Below are 24288 nucleotides of genomic sequence, written 5' to 3'. Positions count from 1 at the left end.
TCATAAACGACATCTTTAGAGACTTACTTGATGTCTGTGTTGTGGTATATCTGGACGATATACTTATCTATTCTCGATCTTTGTCTGAACATATAAAACATGTAAGACTTGTGTTATCCAGATTACTCGCACACAATCTATACGTGAAATTAAAAAAATGCCTATTTCATAAAGAAGAAATATTATTCCTAGGATACATCATATCCAAAACCGGAATCAAGATGGATATGAGCAAGATATCCTGTATTCTGGATTGGCCTATACCAACAACTCGTAAGGCATTACAGCGATTCCTTGGATTTTCAAACTTCTATTGGAAGTTCATCAAGAACTTCTCTGCTATTGTGAGACCTCTCACACAACTTACAAGTATAAAGAAACCATTCAAATGGTCAGAAGAAGCAAATGGAGCTTTCCGCTTGTTAAAATCAAGCTTTACTTCTGCTCCCATACTACGCCATCCAGACCCATGCCTCCAATATATTCTGGAGGTAGATGCGTCAAACATGGCAGTAGGAGCAGTTCTCTCCCAACGACCAACAAATACTTCACCACTCCACCCAGTTGCTTTCTTCTCTAAATCACTAAGCAGCCCAGAGGTGAATTACCCAGTGGGTGAAAAGGAGTTGCTTGCCATAAAACTGGCACTGGAGAATTGGCGACATCTACTTGAAGGTACCCGATTACCAATACTCATATATACAGATCATAAAAACCTTCAATACCTCCAGACTAACAAAACTCTTTCCCACCGGCAGGTACGATGGTCATTATTCTTCCTAAGATTCAACTTCCTAGTGACCTACACGCCTGCAGACAAAAATAAAAAAGCGGATGCGCTATCACGATTAACCGAAGATAACTGCGCCAAAATCCCTTCTTTCCCTATAATATCCTATGAACGTATTATTGGTGTTGTTCGTTCCCTGAAGGAAGAGATTTTGCACAGTATAGGATTGGATTCACCTCCACCACAACTAAGTACTGATGCAGAAGGCTTCCTCTATTACAACGACAAACTCTACATACCCCCTACTATGCGCACCAAGATCTTGGAATTATCACATGATGTGCCTATGGCAGGACATATGGGTATGACGAAAACCCTTTATTTGCTTACCAGGCAGTTTTGGTGGCCTGATATGAAGACGTCTGTACAAAAATTTGTTTCTTCATGTGACATCTGTGCAAGGTCCAAAATTGACACTACAAAACCATCTGGTCTACTCTGCAGTCTACCAATACCCCAGGTTCCATGGGAAGTTGTGTCCTTAGACTTTATAGTAGAACTACCACCTTCCAAAGGATTTAATACCATTCTAGTGTCAGTGGACCATCTAAAAAAGATGGCACATTTCACTGCTATTCGCAGACTACCTTCATCTAAACAAACAGCAGAACTACTAATGAAACATGTGTTCAAGTTACATGGAATTCCAAAGACTCTTTTATCCGACCGTGGTTCACAGTTTATCTCCAAGTTTTGGCAAGCTCTATGTCAAATACTACGGATTGAGCGAAAGCTCACTTCTCCTTACCACCCTCAGACCAACGGACAGACTGAAAGAGTCAACCAGTGTATAGAACAATATCTGCGTTGCTACACATCATACCTACAGGATGATTGGGTGGACCTCCTCCCTCTGGCGGAATTTGCTTATAACAACGCAACCCACAGTACTACTAAGCAAAGTCCGTTCTACTTGAACTATGGGTTTCATCCCACACTTCTTCCACCACGCATCCTACCATCAAGTAACCCAGTAGCCTCGGATTATCTTACCCAAATAAAAGACTCTCTGGGTTTACTTAATACCACCATCTCACATGCTCATAGTCAACAAAAAAAGTACTACGACCTTCGTAGAAGACCTTCTCCGCAATATGCTATTGGGGACCTCGTTTGGCTATCGACAAAAAATTTAAGGTTAAAGATCCCTAGCAAAAAGCTTGGACCTTTATTTCTGGGACCCTTCCCAATTAAGAAACTCATTGGTAAAGCTGCAGTGCAACTCACCTTACCGGCAGATCTCAGAATACATCCCATCTTTCATGTGTCGCTACTGAAACCACATGTTCCTAACCAAGGAATAAGGCCTACCATCTTGCCTCCACCTCCAATACAAGTTGAAGGCGGAGAAGAATATGAGATTAAGGAGATTTTGGATTCTCGTATCCACAGAGGAATACTCCAATATCTCATAAGATGGAAGAACTATGGACCCCAAGACGACACCTGGTTGGATACTTCTGATGTTCACGCACCTAGGCTTATACGAAGGTTTCACTCTAAATACCCGGAGAAACCAGTACTATAGGCCTTCCGGAGCCGGCCTTAAGGGGGGGGTACTGTAAGATTCTGGTACCTTTGGTACCCTTATTGCCCATTTTCCTTTTTATATTGCGTCCCACCTTTTTAGTTAGGTGGAACGCATATACCTTTAAGCCGGATGACATCATCGCTGAGCGCCGCTCTGAGCGGCTATTTCAATCGCCGGCTTTCTCTCTCACATTGTTCGTTCAATGTTACCGCATGCTCACAAGCCTTGTCTTATGCTGCCGGAGCCTCCAGCTATTCTCTTTACCTGGAACAGACCGGAACCTCGCTACTGATCCCGTATCTCGCTACCGGATCACTCCCTCACTACCGGACCCCTCTACTTACTAACTTTACTAGTGATAAGTACCCCACAGGGGATTCCTCCATAACTAACTTACACTATCTACCTCTGCACATTAAGGACTGTTACTATCTATGCATACTAATTCTATCATCTGCACTGTTACATAGATTGCTAGCTCTTGAGTCTACTACCATCTATCCTTGCACTGGGTTAGTCTATCCTGTATATATCATCTGCTGTCCTCACCACCTGTTACCATACATGATCACTAACCTATCTGCAGTCTACCTATTACCATCTACTACTCTCCTGAACATTTCTATCAAGTGCTTATCATTGCTGTCACTGCTCACACCTGTCCCTTCAGCACATCACCTCCATACTGTCATATACATCCCATCACTCCAGGAACATCTTATTGAGTGTGTGTATATCTGTATGTTGAAGCAGACAGGCCCACAGTGATGAGTCTGGAGAGTTGGATCTGGTGTTTCAACACATCTCTACATGACTACTGAGTGGAGATTCTGCAGCTGCAAATCCAGCTTACTATAAAAACGCAGGAGCGTTACAGTAGGTCAGTGTAGTGGTCAGGTAGGTGAATGTGGGAATCAGGTAAGTCTGTGTAGTCTCCACTTTATACATGGGCAAGGCAAAGGGGATGGATTCATGGGCAGGGCCAATTGGGGGAAGGGGGAGCGGCAAAATAAGGTTTGGCCTATTGTGTCAAAAATCCTTGCACCAGCCCTGAAGGCAAATAAATATGTTTTCCATTTATTTATGAATAACCTGACCAATGTGTCCCTTCCACAGAACATGGGACTGCTAAGAAATACTCCAGTTGTTCTGTTCTCACTACACGTATGCCCCAGGCGTGTGCAGCTCAACATACAGCTAAACCTTTAATCCTGCAATAACCAGTCCTTTTGTAACTTAAGGCTTTATTCCAGAGATAGAATAGTGGTCACATGAACAGGTTACAAGTCAGAATGGATATGCAAATAGGATTGTGAATATGAGAGAGGTGAAACTGCAAATAAACAGATAAAGGCATACAATCAGTGTACAAACATTAACAAACATATGCATTGAGTATATAACTGACAGTTCTGAGCATACCAGCGATGCTTCAAAGGGGGGTTCAGGAATCTTCCCACAGGAACCTCAGATGCTGTCTGCTCCTTCCTGAGGTAAATCTTAAAATGGAGATTCTCTCAGAGAGGGGTGGAACTAATATCCAGCAATAAAGTACAGGAAGTACCATAAAGTACTGTACAACAGTCTATGTCACAGTGGCATCTTGTGGACAAGATTGGTATTACAAGTTCCAATAGAATTAATTACTTCCTTATGTTAGAGGCATGACACCAGTGCCTCCTGCAAATTTGGTTAGCCTTGTTCACACTTAAGCAAAATGAAGCACTATGGCCTGCCTGCAACAGTGCACAACAAAGGGAACCATTATTTTCTTTTGGGCCCATTTACACCTTTGCATTGTGCTGCAGTGGGAATTGGAAAAAAAAAAGTCCAGGTGCTTCTTATAGTGCTATATAGTACGTTTTAGCCCCAGAGCCTTCAATGGAAGCTCATGAAAAACGTATGTAACATGCATTTTCATGTATTTTAGTGCATGACAATAAACCACCACTTCCAAGCAACTGATAATTTATTTGACTTTTTGGGGTAAACACAAAAACACATAACACATGAAAAACACGTGAACACATGTAAAAATGCACTACAAATTATGTGTTAGAAAATGCATAAAACACAGGTGCACGAGTGTGAACAGAGACCTAAAATGGAACTAACCTTCAATATTAAAAAACTGTGAGTAGGCAGGATCTTATACAATGTCTCTTCTGCCTGTTTACAGTCTTCTGTAGAATGTACATCACATTTCAGGACAGTGCCTGTGTGCCAGGATGACTGTACTACTGCACGTAAAAAGAACTGAGGTCATTCCACGCTGGCTCATCCAGATGGCTGAAAGAACAGCATCTGGATAGAACCTGAGGAGAAGATGCCAGTGAATGACCTTGCAGGTGCTGGACTGTTAACGCAGAGGTCAGGACTGGCCCAAGACATTGTGCTGCCTGGGTCCAAGAATGAAATGCTCCCCCCCCCAAAAAAACAAACATTCACGCCCTCCAAGAGGCCCCCATATTCTATAGGACTATAAAAAGCAGTCAGAGGGGTGTGAGTGTGTATGGAGTGACAGCAGGAGCAGGACAGAGCAGTAGACACTGGGCAGATGAGCGCACCAGGCTTTCTACTCTCTATAGTGCCACAGTGCCCTGCAGTGCAGCGGGCATGGTACAGAAGAATGCATGGGCTGTAGGCATGGTACAGGAGAATGCAGGGCTGTGGGCATTGTACAGGAGAATGCAGGGCTGCGGGCATGTTACAGGAGAATGCAGGGCTGCGGGCATGGTACAGGAGAATGCGGGTCTGCAGGCATGGTACAGGAGAATGCGAGGCTGCGGGCATGGTGCAGGAGAATGCGGGGCTGTGGGCATGGTACAGGAGAATGCAGGGCTGTGGGCATGGTACAGGAGATTGCGGGGCTGCGGGCATGGTACAGGAGAATGCGGGGCTGTGGGCATGGTGCAGGAGAATGCGGGGCTGTGGGCATGGTGCAGGAGAATGTGGGGCTGCAGGCATGGTGCAAGAGAATGCAGTGCTGCGGGCATGGTAGAGGAGAATGCGGGGCTGCGGGCATACTACAGGAGATGCAGTGCTGCGGGCATGTACCATGCCCGCAGCACTGCATCTTCTGTAGTATGCCTGCAGCCCCGCATAATGGAAGATAGTGTGGCTGTGGAGCAGTCTCACTTACCTGTTCTTAAAGGCGCCTTAGGATTTAAAAATAGTGCCAACACGTCACCGCGCATGCGCCGCCGCCGCTCGGTAAAGCCCGTACATGTTCGGCTATTCCCAGAAATAGCCAAACGTTTACGGGCTTTCCCGAGCGGCGGCGGTGGCGCATGAGCAGTGTGCATGTCAGGCCGGCCGCTGACCTTTTTTTTTTTTAATCGAGTAATAGCCGAAGAAGAGAAGAGGCGGCCGGGGGTTGCCCCTCTCTAAGTGCCGCCTGGGTCCCATGGTCCCACCGGGATCCATGGTAGGGCCGGCCCTGGCAGAGGTAAGTATAACAGAGTTTAGTTGCACTTTATGCACTTTCAAGCCTATTTAGATTAGCAGGAAGCAGATATGTGTAGATTGCAGTATCCCATAACAGTATAAAAGTGGTGCAGCGCTATCCAAATAACAACAAAAGTCCACATCCAGAGAGAGAGTCCCAGTGGAATGCAAAGAACATATCTTCAATAGTTATGTGAGGACCACCACCGGCACTCAATCACACAGCCTCTTACCATATAACATAAACCCTCACTAAAAAGGTCTATTAGAGCGGTGCTATATACATCAGGCGAAGGTGATAATGGAATCCTCCAGTGCTCCTCTAGTGATCCTCTCCTCAGACATACCATATCATGTGGAGATAGATAAAACACTCCTCATGATGTAGAAGTAATAATCCAATTTATTATAAATAAAAGATCCACTCACACATTAGCTGTAAAGCTCAAGAGTGTCTGAGTATATCAATCCTGGGTTTCAAGACAACAAAATGGCTGCTATGTCCCAGCATGTACCAGTGTCATACGTCATCGACTCCTACCAACGCGTTTCGTCACTATATGATGTCGTCAAGGGCGTTGTATCCCATAACAACCAATTACATTTCAGCTTACCAGTGTCATCTAACACACAAAACACAAAAGGGTTCCTCTTTGTCCAACGCTGAGGGATTGATAAGAAAAAAACACGAATTAAAGTTAGTAAACATTAACGTTTATAGTTGCAAGAAAGTCATGGGAGTGGCGATGCCACAAGTTGTGTAAAAAAGAGTTTAATTCCATAATTTGCAAAGTAAGAATATCCATAAAAGTAAATAAATTAAGAATGACAGTCAATAGCAATGAACACCATCAATTGACTTGTGTCTCAATCTCACATAATCCCAAGGCACGCTGACTCCTGCATGTCAGTGCTGGTGCTGAGGGACGGCTGAAGGAGGTGCTGAACCCAATGTCATGTGGGCAATCACACCCAATGGAATAAATGGCCAGTCCCTGGGGAATGCGGTGGGGGTCAGTGATGTACAAAGACCCACTGCAAACCAAGCAGGAGACTCCAGGAAGCCGATGTATGCAGCCAGAGTGGGCGGGCAGCACGCCAGATGTGAAGTCACCATCACTGAGCGATCCGGGGCCGACTAAGCCACAACAAGGCTGGAGTTGGAACACAGATGCCGTGATGTGATGGTGGGATTGTGAGAAAAGCTGTCAGCAGGCTGTAGTAATGACAACGCGTTTCAGGCGTTGCCCTTTATCAAATCATGTGACTATAGACAGCCAAGGGAGCTTAAATAGTGAACTGTCAGGAAGATGGGAATTTTATTCCTAAAGGTACAGAAAGGTTCCCGCAGCACCGAACACCATAACACATGGTTTTAGGTTACTATGGGATTCTTTACACAAGAAGACCTCTACTGCCCCTTCAAAGAGCAGTCCCTGGGTGATCACTTTTCAGAAAACAGTGTCAGGCATTCAGGAAGTAATTCTGCCACCTCCTGAATGTTCATTATATTTCCGTTGAAGGGAAATTTTCTATTTAAATAAAGTGCCACAACTGCACAGACCCACTCATTTAAATGGGTCAGGTTTGGTAGAGGTACTGCCTGCCAAGTAAGACCTCTTGTATAAATATTGCCAAGCCGCAACCATGCCAATGTGCACTAACATGACCAGCTGACATGTTAACTTGTGGCTTGGTGGTTGTGGCTCAACTTCCTATTTTTACTGCATTTTTACTGCTTACTCTTTTCTTCAGCAGGAATCAGAAGTCAAGGAAGGATTAGGGCAACATCGGAAAGACCCATTCAAGCAATTGTAAACTTTTTCTAGCCCATTTATATTGCTTAATATGAAAGATTTTGTTCCCATGTATTATTTTTGTGCAGGAGCAATTGTAATCCTATGTAATTATAAAATGTATTTACCCCGTAACATGTAATTGTAAGCAATTGTAATTGCAATTGTACTTCTGGAGGTTCCAATGTCAAGATGTGTTTGAAATAGTTTTGGGGGGGGGGGGTGGAGGGAGGTTCAGAAAACAGTTTTATTTATAACCTGTTGAAAAAAAGGCAAGAACAATCTGATTACCAGAAAACAAAGATGTGTGACTACTGCCTTTTTTTCTTGTACCATTACAAATTCTAGCCTGTAGAGAATGTGGTAATGCTATTTCAGTAGTCATGGAAATCAATTAATTCCTGGTGTCACCTGCATTATACTTCAGAATTCAGCATCCATCTCCCTCAACCTTCAGAGATTCACTCACTGTTGATGATGTGATTCTCTTTTTTATTAATTCATTAAAATTAAAAAGCCGAAAACAAAGCTCATAAAAGACAATATTCTCCCCATGCTGTTTTATGGATTTGTGAGTAGATTCTCATTTTGGAGAAGACGTAGGTAGGATGCTGCATGATAATTGCTTAGATGCACAGGTGGGATTATTCTACATTTTTTTCTATTACGCTCCCAGCAAATAGAATCTGGATTCTCCCAGCAAATAGAATCTGGATGGTAGTTCATGATTTAGGGCTTATAGTCCAGGAACCAAAAACAGTCATCTGCCATATATATATCTCATGATGAAGCTAAGAAGAATAAGTGATACATTGTAGGGAATATTTACATATACTTTTAGGATAAAGAACATTAAAGCTGAACTGCAGCCTTGCACAGTTATACAGACTTATCTACTGCACTGAAATTGATTATTCTGATTTTACTGCGCAATGATAGCTTCTCACACTGTCCATTAGAAGCTACAGCAGCTCAGATGAAGCCTGTCTCATTTCTTGGCTGTAAGATGTCCAATATGATCTAGCCTTTTCCTGTCCAGTCGTAATGTCCCTGGCCCTCTCCTTACTTTAACTGATTTAGTTCTATTAATCATGGAGGCTCAGAGACATGTTGTAGGCAATATATGCAGCCTGCCTAGTGTAGTGCCACCCCCTTAGGAGCCACTGAGTATTCTGGGTACCCTGCTCACTTCTTAGCCCTGAGCAGAGAGTTGCTGCTGGCACCACCAAAATACCTTGGCCAGATGACTGTCTGGCTATCACACAAAGGGTAAACACGTACACACTGATGAGATAAATGTTTAACTTGTATTAAATGTATAAGTGTCACAGAAATATTGAAACAGGCGAAAGAAAACAATTCGTCTTTCAAAATGCAAAACACCTACAGGGTCAGGAAAAGGCAATTTAACCCAATACAGGACACTTTAAGTCACTCCCACCTCTCCTGCAGGACTGGAGATTTAAATACGAGCTCCTAAATCTAGATATTTTAGCAAATAGGATAAGGAAGAAAGAACAAACAATGACTAGCTAACGTGCAGATTCTCAGTGAAAACAGTCAGAGTTTAACTATCAGGTGTTTAGGCAAGAAATTTTTCAGCAGATACCCCAAGCACATAAAGCACTCTTTTGCCGGCTAGTTGGGGCCCTTACATTGATGCACAATAGAGATGTAGTCTCTTGGAGAAAAGTCCCCAGTCCTATTCCTGTCAAATAATTCCAAAAAATACATTTGACAGGGTAGATTGGGGATTTATGATGGCTAAATTAGAGGCAATAAGAATTGAGCCAAAGATGGTTTAATGAATTAAAACATTATATAATCATCTTTCAGTGGCAGTAAAGATTAATGGGACCTTATCTCCACCATACGAAATGTTCAATGGAACAAGGAACGGGTGCCCCCTTTCACCCCTTATATTTGTACTATCACTGGAACCCTTATTCACAAGTATCCGAAATAGTATAGACTGAAAAGTGAAGATTGGAGATGGGGAACATAAAGTTATGGCATACGAGGGTGATATTTTGTTCTACATCTTTAATCCTAGAGTAAAGTTACCAAATTTAATGAAACTATTAAAATGTTTTGGAGAGCTATCAAACCTAAAAATCAACCTCTTAAAGTCAGAGATCTTGAATATGAGTGTGGGTAAGAAAGAAGAAAGCAAGCCTTACAAAGGGAATTTCCATTTACCTGGAGAAAATCAGAATTAAAATATTTAGGAATAAAACTAACACCATCCTTGAAAAACATTTACCAGGCAAACTACATTTCAATTTTAAATGGGATTATAATGAAAATGAAAAAGATAAGAATAAAACTAACACCATCCTTAAAAAACATTTACCAATTAAACTACATTTTAATATTAAATGAGATTGAAATGGAAATTAACAAGCTAACAACAAGACCACTCTCTTGGGTAGGACGCATAAATATTGGGAATATGGCGAAATTACGAAAATCCTGTACAAATTTCAAATGTTACCGATTTTCTTGCCACAGACATATTTTAGGGCTTTAACCACTTGCCGACTGCCTAACGCCGATCTACGTCGGCAGTCAGCCCCTCACAGCTAGCCTGTGAGGGTCTAGGGAGCGAGCGTGCGCCGCCGGAGGCACGGTCACGCACCCCCCCGCGCATGTGACCGGTGGACCCGATGTCCGCCGGTCACTCTGCGATCGTCGGGGGAGAAGGAGAAAGTCAGGCGGCTTGTGTAAACAAGCTGCCTGTCATTCTCCCCTGTGTATGAAGGATGATCATACGGTTCTACTATGTAGAACCGTTGATCACTGTTCATACATCTGAAGCCACAGCCAATCACAGTAGAAAGCACGCCCCTAGGGACACACATAGCCCCTCTCTTTCAAAAAAGTTAACCCCTTCACTGCCAGTGTATTTTTACAGTAACAGTGCATATGTATAGCACTGATTACTGTAGAAATGTCACTGGTAACCCCAAAAGTGTCAGAAATGTCAGTCAAGGGTCCGATCTGTCCGCCGCAATGTTGCAGTACCGCAAAAAAAAAAAAAAAAAATCGCAGATCGCCGCCATTACGCGTTAAAAAAAAACAACAAAAATGACAAAAATCTTTCCCTTTGTTAGTAAATGCGATAACTTTTGCGCAAACCAAATCAAAATACGCTTTTTACGATTTTTTTTACCAACCATAGGTAGCATAAAACAAATTGGCCGAAAATGTTAAAAAAATTTTGATTTTTACATTTTTTTGGGGGGGAATTTCATATAAAAAAAATGTGAAAAATATTGCTATTTTTGCAAAATTTACGCTCTTTTTTTGTTTATAGCGCATGATCAAAAAAAAATTTGCACAGGTGATCAAATACCACCAAAAGAAATCTCTGTTTGTGGGAAAAAAAAGGACGCCAAATTCGTTTAGATACAGCGTCGCACGACCGCTCAATTGTCCGTTAAAGTCACGCAGTGCCGAATCGCAAAATACCCCCTGGTCAGGAAGGGGGTAAAATCTTCCGGGGCTTAAGTGGTTAAAGGCATTGATTCTAAGGTATATTTGTCAAAAAAAGAAACCAAGAATACAGTTCTCGGTACTAAATAAAGATAAAAGCAAGGGGGTTAGCTGTACCAGATTTTATAAAGATACTACAATGCTGTGTTGCTAATATGAATGGTAGAGTGGACAGGAAAGTCGAGTGAAAATAGACAGGAAAAAAATGAAAACACCTTAAGTAAAACACTGTTGTGTAAAATTATATGAATTCCACAACAGTATCGAATGCTAGATAAGAACACACATTTTAACACGGAATGTATTAACCACTTTACAACCGGAGGATTTTGCTGTCTTCCGTCCAGGCCACTTTTTGCGATTCGGCGCTGTGCGACTTCAACTGACAATTGCGCGGCCGTGCGACGCCGTACCCAAACAAAATTTACGTCCTTTTTTTCCCACAAACAGAGCTTTCTTTTGGTGGTATTTGATCACCTGTGCGATTTTTACTTTTTGCGCTAGAAACAAAAAAAGAGCGTTTATTTTGAAAAAATAACAATATTTTTCACATTTTTTTATATGAAATTCCCCCCAAAAAAGATGTAAAAACCAATTTTTTTAAAAGTTTTTGGCCAATTTGTTTTATGCTACATATGTTTGGTAAAAAAAATCGCAATAAGCGTATTTTGATTGGTTTGCGCAAAAGTTATTGCGTTTACTAACAAAGGGAAAGATTTCTGTCATTTTTGGTGTTTTTTTTTTAACGCGTAATGGCGGCTATCTGCGATTTTTTTTGCGGGACTGCGACATTGCGGCGGACAGACCGGACCCCTGACTGACATTTTTGACACTTTTGGGGGTACCAGTGACATTACTGCAGTAATCAGTGCTATATATATGCACTGTTACTGTAAAAATGACACTGGCAGGGAAGGGGTTAATTTTATTGGAGAGGGAGGGGTTAATGTATGCCTGGTGCTTACTGACGTGTAGGGGAGGAGGGGACTGTGTGATTCATGGACAGATCGGATGTCCAGCTATGCTGAACAGTCCGATCTGTCACTCCCTGTCACTATGGAGATCCGCCCGCTGTGTTTACACACAGCGGGCGGATCTCCAGACTCGATCCCCGACGATCGGGTAAGAGCAGCGGCGATCGCCGCTGCTCCTCCCCTGGCCCGACTCCCGCTGTGAATGAAAACAGCGGGAGCGAGCCTCCGGCGGCGCGCAAGCGCCGCCCAGAAGGGGAGGAGTCCAGTCACGTTAATACTACGTGACTGGACGATAACGAACCACTCTGCCGCAGTAGTATTACTGTGAGCGGTTGCAGAGTGGTTAAGGGTTTGAGATCTAATTTATAGACAAGGAAAATGGGATTATATTTCCCTGTTATTATCACTTACGGAGACAATTTATTTTTTACCTGGAAAGGAGGCACTATTTGTGGAACGGATAAAGGTTTAGAATGCACAGTTAAAAGATATAATGAAAAAAGGAAAGATATGCACATTTCAGGAACTGACGCACAAGAGGGATTTAATGGTGATGGATAAATGGCAATATTTTCAGTTAGGACATTTTGTGGCAACATTGTGTGGGAGATTAGCTCACAGGGATCACCTTTTCCAGGAAAATAAGGCCAGCATGCAGGTCATTTCTTTAAAGTCTGGTGGGTTGCCAGCTTTATTTAGCAGAGGTTTGCAAATATGAAAAAAAAAACAACAAAACAGTAAAGTAAATCCTTGCCGTCTGGTGCTAAAATATACAGTAGACTTCCTCGCTATACGGTGTGGGGCTGGTCCCCATCACCCACAAAACATGTGGTAAAGCAAACCTTTTCTTTTAAAGTCCAAACAGAGCTCCTCTCTCAGGTTCCCTTCTAAGTCTCAGGCCAGAGCCTTCCTGTGCTCTCTTCCTGTTCATTTAAAGTCCACCTGAGCATGGACTCAGGTAACCCACAATCTCTGGACCGGAACCTAGCCTGTCACAGAGGCTGGAAAAACCCAGGCCAGATTCCGGTTCAGTCTCTCACCACAGAACGTATGCAAGGTGAAATATACTGACTATCCACTACTTCACCTCACATACCGTCACAATTGCCATAGCCAATAAGATCAGAGGAAAATGTATTTCCATTTAAATGTTTGTGTAGTTCACAGGCAAGTTCAAAACATTGTATCTCTCAGACCTATAAGATAATTACGATGATGGTTGAACCCAAAATACCCCCATACATGGAAAAATGGGAAAGGAATGAGGAGCATGAATGAATGAGCAACAGGAATTGGAAAAATTTTCAGAATGGTACACGGCTCTGCAGTAGATATAAAAACGATAGAAATTAACTTTAAATGTCTGGCAAGATGGTATAGAATACCTTATAAAACACATAAATACCAACCAGAAAAATCCCCACTTTGTTGGAAAGGATAGAAAATTAAGGGAATTATGGTCCATTTGTGGTGGGAATGTCCAAAAATACAGGAATATTGGTGGATTGGAGATTACGGGAACATATATTCCTGCCGACCCATGTACTTTGTACATTTCATAGTACAAAGTATACAATAAAACAATATAAGAGTACAGTGGTACCACATTTGATGAATGCAGTAAAAGGGTTGATTAAAAATTTTTGGCAAGAACCAGAGAGCCCAACAATAAAAGACGGGGTTAAAAGAGTGAAATGTATGTATAAAATGGAACATTTGCTTTGTAGTGGAGAGGAAAGTAGAAAAATGTATTAACACTTGGAAAAGCTGGGTAGAGTTTAAAAATTCATGGAAATATACTGAAATGCATAAACATAAGGGGTGAGGAGAAGGAGCAACGAGAAGGGAAGAGGAAAATGGAGAGGAAGGAGAGAGATTAATATAATTAGGGAGGGGGGGAGAGAGTGGGGTGGGGGGTAGGGGAAGGAAAGTGGGAAGATTGTTGTAAAAATGTCTGTGATACTTACCGTAGTTTTTTATCTATTCGGTATATTAGAAAATTAATAAAAAATGTGAGATTAAGGTGAATAGTCACTCTAAGGATATCAGATTAAGGTGGAAAGTCACTTTAATGATGTCAGACGGTAACAGAGATTGGTTTCTTTGCACCAGATTTTGCACTCTCCAGTTTTAACAAACCAAAGAGGTAACCTTGAAATTGCAATGTGCATTTGATTCAGGAGATAAAGTAGAGTGAAATCTTCCCAATGGGACAAGGGTGGAAAAGAAGAACAATGACTGAAGTGTTAAACTTTTGCTCTTTGCACAAATACGGGGATTATTGGATGATATAATAAATTTTTTACAATTTTTTTAATATCTTTTATATACTCTCTGATGATGATATAATTTTTATGATCTGTTATAATTTATAGCATTGTAATAATTGCATTTATTAGGTACTATAATTAGGCTACATTAATTGTACCCATTTGCACCTTACACTTTATTTTTTGTATGGTCACACTTGAGCACATTCAACATTTTATTCACATGTTATGCCACTATATATTTTTGCACGCATGATCTTTTTCTTTGCACACATGACGCTTTATCTCTAGGCAGCGCCAACATACCTTTCCTTTTTTTCATATGGTGACAGAGATTGCTTTGTGCCTTTAAATAGAAACCAGCTAATTTCTTCCTTGGATAGCTCAAGTCTGCTGTGGGGTGTGTGTGTTTCTGCCTACCAGGGAAGCAGAGAGGTGAATTCTGGTATTCTGGTATTCTGGAATTCTGTAGCGCTACCCTCGCAGGATGAATTGGGATCCCCCACCCTGCACAGCCAGGCACGACCAATTTCCACGGCACTTTTCAGTCAAGAAACAGTCCTTGCAGCTTTTTTTTTTTTTTTTTTTATTTAGGGGTTAATAAACTTGGATGGGGCTTAGGGGTATTATGGGATGCCCATTTGGTTTTAGCAAAACTCTTCATGGACAACTTTCCTCTGTAAAGTCTATTTACACACTCCTCAGTTTCCTCCAGCACATCACTTGCTTGCATTACAAAATCACAGACCCAGCTGGCACACTGTTAGGTGATCTGATAAAAAGACCGCAAATCCCTTGTTTAAGTAGCAAAGTCCCAGTGTCCAACTGTCCTCCTGTGGCTACTGATCCAAGCACCACCTCTTCAGGCACTGCCAGCCCACCTGACTGCAGGTGCTCTTTTCATTAGCCCTCCTGGCTAATCTCCAACAGTCCTCCCAGACTAACTCTACAACCATCTCAGACTGGCACTCTTTAGTCCTCTCAGGCTGCCTCTCAGTCCCCACTGACTGTCTCATTCACCATCTACCAGGCTCTCTCCTCTCTGGAGATCTCCTGGACGTGCACGCTTGCTCCTGATGTCCTCACACCTGCTCCCGTGCCATGAGACAGGACTCCTCCTTGGATTATCAGAGGATCCCTCTTGCACCCTGAGCTCCCAGATTCAAGGTCACCCCCCCCCCCCCCCCCTCAGACTAGCCTCCTCTGCACTCCAGCATCCACTCAAACTTCACTGCCCCTGCTGGCTTGCACTTGAGTGTTTAGGAGGTCCCTCCCCCTGCCAGTCCATTTGGTTGGAGCCCTCTTCAATACTCCAGGCAGCTCCTCCTAACCTCCCTCCCATTCTTCTGGAATTTTCTGTAAAGTTCCAGCAAGTAGGGGGAGGTAACAGAGATGAGCCTGATGAGTCATTCCAGCCTTCTTGAGTCACTTAAACCCTGACCCAAAATAAACTCAGGCTTGGCTGCCAGCAAAGCCAAATTTACCTACACTAAACAAGTATGTAGATTCCCATTCTAGCACACTAGAGGGTGCTACACTAGCAACTGGATGCAACCGCAGGCTTGCCTGCAATGGCAGCATTGTGTGGGTTTAGAACCCTCCCAGTTACACAGCGCAGCAGGGTAAACCAATGACCTTCCATGTGGAGAGGAGTCCCCCTTTGTTCTCCTCTGGGATGGTTGTAAAGGTGACGATGACCCGTTTCGTCTGCCTACAGTTTACGCTGCCTGCCTTCTCAGGATGATCAGCTTCTCTGGCGGCTTTTGAGACTCCCAAATTTGGCCCCATTTCCACCTGGAGTATCATGAATTCACTATGCTCTCTCTCACATGTCTGACCCCCAACCCAATCTATCTTATTTACCTCCATGTTACCAGGCTTTTCCCCCTGAAAGAGCTGCTGAATGAAACAACCCTCAGAATATAATCTGGAGTAGGAACTATCAATGTTCCTCTTAAACTACTCTGACACACCCCTGACAACACCAAATAAAGTGAAGCTGTGGTTCTTTTAACATAAAACAGCTTGAACAAGTATAAAGCAAAACAGTCAAAGAACAAAAGAATGCAATAACCCCCTAACACTATATAGAGACCTTCTACATTTGGGCATGGTTGGGGCCCTTATGGTGGTGCACGCTTGGTGGAGCTTAATGGTCCTCGTCTACTTAGAATCAGTGAGACATATGTAGCACTGGGGATATTACTCCTGGGGAACCATTAGCTATTAATTATCTGTGTGCAGGAGGCCAAAGAACTTTATAACAAGCCATATCAGACCTGCCAAGAAAGTACCTTAGCTCTGAGGACAGAGGTGTGCCCCTAAAACGCATCAGCTATTTACCCAGAAATGTGAATGTGACACGTGTGTCCCCACTGTCCAGCATTGTGTGTAGTTTTATGGCTTGTTCCTTTCACATCTTTTGTGAGTACCTATTCTTTATTGTTCATATCATTGAATAAATGTTTTTATGGTAATGTCCTAGGTGCGTGCACCTTCCCTTTTTATTTTGTTTTTGTAGACCTGCCGAAGTAATTCATCCTCAAAGATCACAGCAAATCCTCTAAAGTCAGGTTTCAGTCAGTTTCTATTAGTTTAGAAACACCTGCTGTGTGTTTTCATTAACCTTCCTAGCAGGATTTCCGAGTGTGGCTCGGGGTTAATATTCAGTGCCAAAAGCGGTAACCCCGAGCCACACTCGGAATTACCCCAGAATGATACTCACCTTCCCCTGCGATCCCCCGCTGTCCTCCCCAGCCTTCCTCCAGCCGTCCTCCCGCTGTCCTCTCGCTGTGTGTTGGGCCGATGCCGGCACCTTCTTCTGGTTCCTTTCCCTGCGAGCGTGGCATCGCAGGGGGGTGGAACCGGCGGGAAAAAAAAATGACATGATACAGTGTAATCTGTTAGGATTGCAATTTTGTATCATGCCATTTCACCTAGAGGCTTTTCCAGTGCCCTGCCTGTACTTTTTGCGGTACTTTGTGCCTGGAAAATTGATAACGTCCATGGCATCCAAAAAACGTTCTTTTAGCTCAAAAATGCTTTTGGACGAACTGGAAAACAGCGACGGTGAATGGTAAATATTTGAAGAACTGAGCGATAGCGATTCGTGGGAAAATTCATAATCAGGTACTAAAAGTGACAACAGCGACGATTCTGCGACTGAGCTCAGCGATGTGCGGACTTGGTGCTCTATCTGCGGTACAGATCAGGCAGTGCCCCCAAGATTCCTATTTACTGGAGCACCTGGTATGAAAGTTGATGTTGACCATGACAACCCCATGGCATACCTACAATTATTTCTGACCGATGAGGTTATTGAAAAGATAGTTACCGAGACCAACCGGTACAAAGGGCAACAATTGCCTACGCATTGGAAGTTTGCAGGATGCAGAAAGTGGGAGCCACTGACCAAAGATGACATTTGGAAATTTCTGGGCCTGATAATTCTTCAGGGACTGGTGGGGAAACCCCTGCAGAAGTGGTATTGGACAACCAATACATTACTTGCCAATCCATTCTTTGGCAAGGTCATGTCAGATTACAGATTCTCCCTCATAATTAAATATCTCCACTTTGGAAACAATGAAGAATTTGATCAAATGTATTATTATTGTATTATAATTATGATATGATTTCGTGTTTGTCATACCCAGGATGTCTATTAGACTCTTGTTTGGACAGATTTAAGTGAGTTATTCCTAAGAATTATAGGCATAAAATATAAAACAACATATTTCCATGCAAAACAAAGTACTGCTTTTAGCACAAAGATTCTGGCATAATCAGACAGTCAAGGAGGTTAAACGGCTGCAAGGCTTCCAAGATTCTGCTCCCATAGAAAGTAAAGGAGAAAAGAAAATTTGAAGATTGATTTCTCCACAATGTCTATAGCTACAGTGGTGAATGAATAAAAAATATAATAATACTATAATTTATCACACAGCATATTTTAATAATAAGAGCTTGATTAAATGAGTGGCACTGTCTACTGTTCTTGGTAGATCACTTTTTGCTGCCTGCATGCCCACTTTAACTTAAGTAGAATTTCTGTGTATCCTTAATGAAGCCAGAGGGTTAGCATTGCAGCCTAACAACTATAATTTTCACAATGCAAAGTAGTGGCAAAAAATATCACTAAAAGTGTCCTTGCAGAGCAAACGAAATACAGCAAACTAACATTTAAATAGCCATACACATAGCAATTTGTGATCAATCTAGATACGAGCAATAGAAAGAAAGCGATAGGTCTCCAAATGAAATATCAAAGGATGCAACACACCCTTTTTTTGTTTAGTGTTTTTAGTGCAAAGGACAAAAAATGTCAATTGAGGGCCATACTGTAAATGTAATGATCTGATCTAATGATTCTTAACAGAAACTGACAATTTGATCAAACCTATGAATTATCGAAAATACACATACCATCTCATCCATTAATTTTGAGTAAAACTTATCTATTTTATCAAAATTATTGTGATCAGTTAGGATAGAAAATCTATTTGTAGGAAAGTAGATAGAGAAATATAATTGGTAATTGTACAGTGCATCAAACGATCATTTTTATCTTCCTATTTTTCTCCCAGACAAAAAGATTGACAGTCCAAATGTATAAAAAATTGTTCTATGTATGGCCACCATAAACAATCATTTGAAAAAAAAATATTTTAATTGATCTGTACTATGGTTGTTTTCCAAAACACATGCAAATATTTGTTGAGGGCCATTAGAGCCAATCAACTAAATTCTGCCATGGTTGAGGCTGTAGAGTACAAAATGATAAAAACTGAACTTTACCTGAAAAGGGAAATTCCACTTATGTATGAACCATTCAGAAAGCACAGCACACATCATGCATGCACAGTGGGGAGCCGACTGTGAACCCGCTAGAAGTTACAGCTGGCTTTCCACAGTCAATATGGCAGCACCGGGGACCCGAAGAACCCGCTCAGGTGAAGGCAGCATTGGATCCCTGGGCTGATAAGTGTGTTTTTATTAAAAGTAAGCAAGTACAGTATTTTTAACTGCTGACTTTCACATTTTTTTCAAAAGAGTAGTATAGGATTTGTTTTTTTTTTCCAAGAATCATACTTACCTAGGCAAAAAACTGATAAAATCTAGGTGCTGTAACTTAAGGTGAAATACTAGAGACAGATATCTGGTACCATAACAAGTGGTGAAGATAAGCTCTTGTCTATTCCTGAGATTTACCTCGCATACTCTCAATACCAGTCCACCTTCCTAATGAATCTCAAGAAAAAACCTGTTACCAGGATTATCAAAGAGAAAAAGCTACCATTGAACTGAAATTGGGGGCCAGGAGGCCCAGAAAAAGAAGAGTAATAGAAGGAAAGAAAAAAAAAAGGAGAGAGGAGACCAGGGGGGATGTGGCAGTAGTGGTGGAGGAAAGGACTACGCGCTCCAGTCCTCATATTCCAGGTGTTTCACCCAGGGGTCCCAAATTTTTTCAAACAATTTCATTTTGTCATTTAAGATTGCTTATCATCAACGTTCATTTATCATAATCCAATGGTATAAAGGCTGTCCTCCAGTATCTAGCAATTGTAATTTTTGCTGTTACACAGATAAAAGTAATGAGTTTCCCCTGAAGTCTTGGGGCTTCTTCCACCACACAACCCAGCAGAGCATGTCTCAGAGACTTAGAGTGATGGGGAGCATCGGTGCACAGCCATTTTTAGATCTCTCCAGAAATGTTTACTCGGGTTCAAGTCTGGACTCTGGCTGGGCCACTTAAGGACATTCAAAGAGTTGTCCCGTAGCCACTCCTTTGTTATCTTGGCTGTGTGCTTGTTGTCCTTTTGGAAGATAAACCTTCGCCCCAGTCTGAGGTCCAGAGCGCTCTGGAGCAAGTTTTCATCAAGTATGTCTCTGTACATTGCTGCATTCACCTTCCCCTCGATCCTGACTAGTCTCCCAGTTCCTGCCGCTGAAAAACATCCCCACAGCATGACGCTGCCACCACCATGCTTCACTGTAGAAATGGTAGGTGATGAGCGGTGCCTGTATTCCTCAGGCAGGACGCTTGCCATTCAGGCCAAAGAGATCAATCTTTGTTTCATCAGACCAGAGAATTTTGTTTCTCATAGTCTGAGAGTCCTTCAGGTGCCTTTTGGCAAACTCCAGACGGGCTGTCATGTGCCTTTTACTGAGGAGTGGCTTCCGTCTGGCCACTCTACTGTACAGACCTGATTGGTGGAGTGCTGCAGAGATGGTTGCGCTTCTGAAAGGTTCTCCTCTCTCCAGAGAGAAATGCTGGAGCTCTGTCAGAATGACCATCTGGTTCTTGGTCACCTTCCTGATTAAGGACCTTCTCCCCCTATCGCTCAGTTTGGCCGGGCGGCCTGCTCAGGAAGAGGCCTGGTGGTCCCAAACTTCTTCCTTTCATGGATGATTGAGGCCACTGTGCTCATTGGGACCTTCAATGCTGCAGACATTTTTCTGTACCCTTCCCTAGATCTGTGCTTCAATACAATCCTGTCTTCAAGGTCTACACACAATATCTTGGACTTCATTGCTTGGTTTGTGCTCTGACATGCACTATTAACTGTGGGACCTCAACTGAATTTACCACAGGTGGACTCCAATCAAGTTGTAAAAACATCTCAAGGACGATCGTTGGAAACAGGATGCACCTAAGCTCATTTTTTCAGTGTCATTGCAAAGGCTGTAAATACTTATGTACATTCGATTTTCTCGTTTTTTATTTTTTGAAGGTTTGCAAACATTTCAAACTTCTTTCACATTGTCATTATGGGGTATTGTTTGTAGAATTTGGAGGAAAACAATGAATTTAATCAATCTTGGAATAAGGCTGTAACATAACAAAACATGGAAAAAGTGAAGCGCTGTGAATACTTTCCACATGCACTGTAGATGAAGCACTTTGTAAGAGGCCATATTTGTGTTTTTATTTAAAGGGGAACTTTAGTCAGAAAATTAAGTCCTGCTAGATCATTTCAAACTGGCCCCTTTTGCAGGTATAGCTATGTAAAACATTAATTCATGTAATCCAGTAACACACTGTCTCACCCTGCTCTGCACATGCTTAGTTGCCCTCCATTTGTAAGCATTTTTAGGCACTGCTGAGTTTGTCGAGGCCAATATGCTGACAGCCCTTAAAGTGGAGATCTGGCCTCAAATACCTTTTTTAACTTAAAATACCCCTATCATACTAATCCATCGCCCTTTACAGAATCGCTATTCTCATACTTACAAGGTGTACAGTGTTGGATTATAGTCAAAATCTTACTTTTAAAAACGCTGTCTGGGCTCGGCCATCTTGGATGTGGGCATCTGAAGCAGTAGTGTAATCTGCTGTGTCCTTCTTCCTGACTCCAGGGAGTGTTCTGGGACTTCTTCCTGATTCCAGGCTCCTGGGAGTGATAACAAACAGCTCCCAGGATGTAATGCAAAGGCAGAAGTGATGTCGGTGGCCGTGGCCACAGAGGGGGGAGAAGGAGGAAGTACAATCAAAAATGCCCTGAAAATAAGGTAAGGGACCCCTGAAAAAAATTGAAAATGCCCAATTGTTGATCAGCATAGCGAGCACTCCAGGAATCACTAAAGTTGCAAAATAGGCTGGAACTCCGCTTTAAGTGGAATTAAACCCACCTATTCATTACAGTCAAGGAAGCTGCTTCTGTTTAATCTGAATCTGCCATGGTGCTGCACATGTGATCAGTTATGACACCTGCCATTTGATAGTTTGACAGTTTGGTTGAAGTAAGAAGCAAATGTTTGCTTGTTTGATATTGGTGACACGCAGTGTCGGATGGAATACAGGCTTATATGATCCCTGTAATTCAGAATCCACTCTGTGGGGTAAGCGGCCAACTTGTTTTTAAGGAGCACCTTTGAACACTCTGCACTTTGGAAAGTGATTGCCCACCAAGCACCTTGTTTCATCGTATTATCTGCTATGGACAATTTTTACACTTTACCATTTTTAGGACAAGGACTCATGTTGTGTGAATTAATTTTATATGGTTTTTAACTCCTTATCATTTGCACTATATTTGCATAATTTTTCATTCATGTGATATGTGTATATAATGTGATTATTTTTTAAACATGTTTATTTAATCACATAGAGGGATAGCGCACTATTGTTTGTATAAGATTTGTTATTTGTCTTGTGTCGGCTGTTTTTTAGTCTGCAGCAGTCCCACTAGGGTGTATTCAATTAGACCCCACCCTGAGGTTACCAAGCGCAGGAAATTTTTTAATTTAGTTCTGCCTTATGATTTACTGCTGTTCAGGGGCTCTGGGCTTCAACTAAATGGAAGCCTCCATCGAGAAGAAAGAGAAGCAATGCTGGATGCAATTTACAGCACACACTAATTTTTTTAAGCATTATTACTAATGTGGAATGTATGTTCCTTGCTAAAGAACATTATTTTTTATCATTTGTTATGGGTAAAGTTCCGCTTTAAATTTTCAATCAGAGCCTGTAGCTCCTCTTTAATTGCCTGTCTAAATGTAGCCTAAAGCTGGCCATATACCAGTAGAATATTATTTGAAAATGTTTGTTTTCGGAGAGTCCGCTTAATTACCTAATGTGTAATGTGGTCAAATCACTGGTCATTTTCGATCATAGTTACAAAAAAATTGGAAGGAGGAGCATTGAAAATTTTTCTTGAACAAACTAAATTCCAAGACTAGGCTTAAGCTGGATACACACTACAGTATACAACTTTTGTTGGTAGATTTCCTTTAGATTTACCTTCAACTATGTAGTATGAGGGCCTGCCTGATTGCATATAAATTGAAAGTGTTTAGGGTTGACCTCATATTATATGGTTTTGGTAAATCTAAAGGAAAAAAATCTAAAGAAAATTGTAAAGTGTGTATCCAGCTTTAGGCCCCTTTCACACATACGGTCCGTTCAGTTCATCAGTTCAGTCACTTCAAAATGTATCAGTTTTTCATCCATTTTTTATCTGTTTTTCGTCCGTTTTTCGTCCATTTTTCGTCCGTTTTTCGTCCATTTTTCGTCCGCTTTTCATCCATTTTTTCGTCTGTTTTTCATCCATTTTTCATCCGTTTTTCATCTATTTTTCATCTATTTTTCATCCGTTTACATCCGTTTTTCGTCCGATCCGTTTTTTTGACGGATGAAAAATAGGGCATTCATCCGTTCAAAGAAACGGACATTGACGGAAGCGGATGAAAACAGATGTTAACGAATGATCATCCGTTGTCATCCGTTTTTAGATAGAGATGCACTGATGTCCGTTTTTTATCCGTCAACGGATGGATGAAAAACGGACAAACGGACCGTATGTGTGAAAAGGGCCTAACACTAGTCTGCATGGTAAACCGCATTTATTATGCAGGCTAGCATTGTGTTGACTCCTGAAGGGAATTGTTAATGCAAATTTCAGTGCATCGCACAGCTTGTCAATTTTAGTTTTTTGCAGCTTTATTGAAAGTTACACATAGTAACACTTTATTTATGTCACTGCACAGCAGCGCGGTGTATTGCGCGGCCCTGCAGTGACATGAGGTGCCATCCAGTTTAGCGTGGAAAAATGCACACATACTCCTCTTTTCCACATTGGAAAGTACTGCACATCACACCAGCATAGTATTGTGAGCAGGACGCAATGAAAACAATGGCTTTTTATGTGTCCTAGCTCTGTCCAGTGTTTATCCAGTACATAAAAGCCCAGGTTACCGCATGTACTGTGACTGCTGTTTAATACGGGGAAAAAAAAAACTTACATAATGTAATAAAACCTGTTTAACATATCTGGGATTCCATCCAAATTTTACGGGCTTTCACATGAAATTAGTTGACTCAACGCTGGCTACAAAGAATGTTTTGACAAACGATTTTTCTTTGAACGTTCGAATATAAATCGAACTATGTATGGCCAGCTTAAGAGATGTGAGATAGATGCAGTGCCTGATCAATGAAAATAAGGTCCAATAAGGAGAAAAATGGATTTATGAATTTAGCCCC

The sequence above is a fragment of the Pelophylax lessonae genome, assembly GCF_965119305.1.
Source record: "Pelophylax lessonae genome assembly, chromosome: 8".
In the NCBI taxonomy this organism is placed as follows: Eukaryota; Metazoa; Chordata; class Amphibia; order Anura; family Ranidae; genus Pelophylax; species Pelophylax lessonae.
Note: the sequence above shows the minus strand (reverse complement) of the source record.